The sequence below is a fragment of the Alligator sinensis genome, unplaced genomic scaffold (genome assembly GCF_000455745.1).
Source record: "Alligator sinensis unplaced genomic scaffold, ASM45574v1 scaffold1357_1, whole genome shotgun sequence".
Lineage (NCBI taxonomy): Eukaryota > Metazoa > Chordata > Crocodylia > Alligatoridae > Alligator > Alligator sinensis.
In genome coordinates this window covers 1,683-3,101 of record NW_005843146.1, presented here as the reverse complement: position 1 = coordinate 3,101, position 1,419 = coordinate 1,683, and the positions used below count along the sequence as shown (strand labels likewise).

Here is a 1,419-nt window from a genome sequence, read left to right as displayed (position 1 = left end):
AAAGAGTATGGCCCCCATTGTTGTTGTTATCTAACAGCCCAAGGGCTAAATGTTGCCATTTGCAATGCCAGTTCGGGAAGAGGATTAAAGAAGAAGTTTGGAGGCTTCATTAGTGCGCAATGAGGAGCAAGGAAATGTATAGAGCCCCAGAACCAGAGGGGCACAGTTACAGGGGCCTGAGAGCCCAGTCTCAGTGGGGCAGATCAGACAAGGAGCAGGGACCCAGTAACAAGAGGGGCATGATTAAAGCTAGCACCTCAAAGCCTAGCGTAATGCAGTGGGTCAAGGATAGAAGGACTAGCTACATAACGGGGGAGAAGCCGCATAGGATGAGATTCCAACAAAGAGAAAAACATCCATATGTACTTGGGAGGCTTGGGACATCGTAAAGATGAGCTTTCAGAGCCATGCATTTAGCCCCTCAAGCCTAAGGTGCTCAGTGAGGCACCAACTTGGAGCAGGCTAAGAGCCAAATGTGCTGACCCATTGCGCCAAAGAGATGAGATAGGGCAGGCCAGGGCTCGCCTCATATCCTTCTCTGTCCGCCAAGTGCCACATCACACTGTGCAGCGAAGCGTATGCCCCGGGGCCCCTCCTGGGCTTTGCCCAGCGAGGAAGAGGCTGCTGGGTTCCCCCTGGCAGAGGCAATTCCTCTCCAGGCAGCCCCAGGTGCTGGCGGGCCTCCTGGCTTCCTCAAGAGACCTCATGGCCGCAGGGGCACTCTCCGCCCGGGCTCGGGGCTGCAAGGAACCCAGCGCGTGGGCCCGGAAAGAGGGTGCTGGGCTGAAGGGTGCGGCCAGGGTCTGCTGCCCTGTGTCAAGATGGCCGAGCGGTCGAAGGCGCTGCGTTCAGGTTGCAGTCTCCCCTGGAGGCGTGGGTTTGAGTCCCACTCCTGACAACGGCCCCTTCTTTTCCCTGCAAGGGCTCCCTCCCTGATGCACAGCTGTCGCTCTTGCAGTGGAGAAGGACACAGCAGCTTCCCCCAAGAGGCTGCAAGCTACCCAGATGCCCAGGGCGGGAGGCGCAGCTCCCACGCTGTGCTGGGTCACCTGTGGGCACGGCCCTCGGCAGGACAGCTCCTTTTTGCCACCAACCCAGTTTGGCAATCCTGAGCATATCCAGCTGCGCAGGCCACCCCTTGGTGCCTGCCGCCTGCTGCTCCCTCCTGGAGGCTCCGGGAAGTGTGTGCCCACCCCCGGGGCCCTGCCCTAGGTGGCTGGAGGCAGCCGGGCCTGGCAGGCACTTGCCCCCGCACTCGGGGTTAACTGTGAGCTCAGCGAATGGAGTGGATGGAGCCGCCTGCGAGTCCACCCGCAAGCCTGTGGTCTGCTGCTGCCCTGTGGGGCCTGCCTGAGGTGCCCGGGGAATGCAGGGCCTAGCAGGCACCTGGCGCCGAGCACCGGGGAAGCCTGAAGTGAG

At 60.8% G+C, this 1,419-nt stretch overlaps 1 non-coding gene across 1 annotated transcript; it reads left to right on the top strand.

Moving 5' to 3' along the window:
• The first annotated feature begins 815 nt into the window (after positions 1-815).
• On the top strand, positions 816-898 carry TRNAL-CAG. Its single transcript has one exon. It is a non-coding gene; the product is annotated as a tRNA-Leu (tRNA).
• Positions 899-1,419: the final 521 nt, after the last annotated feature.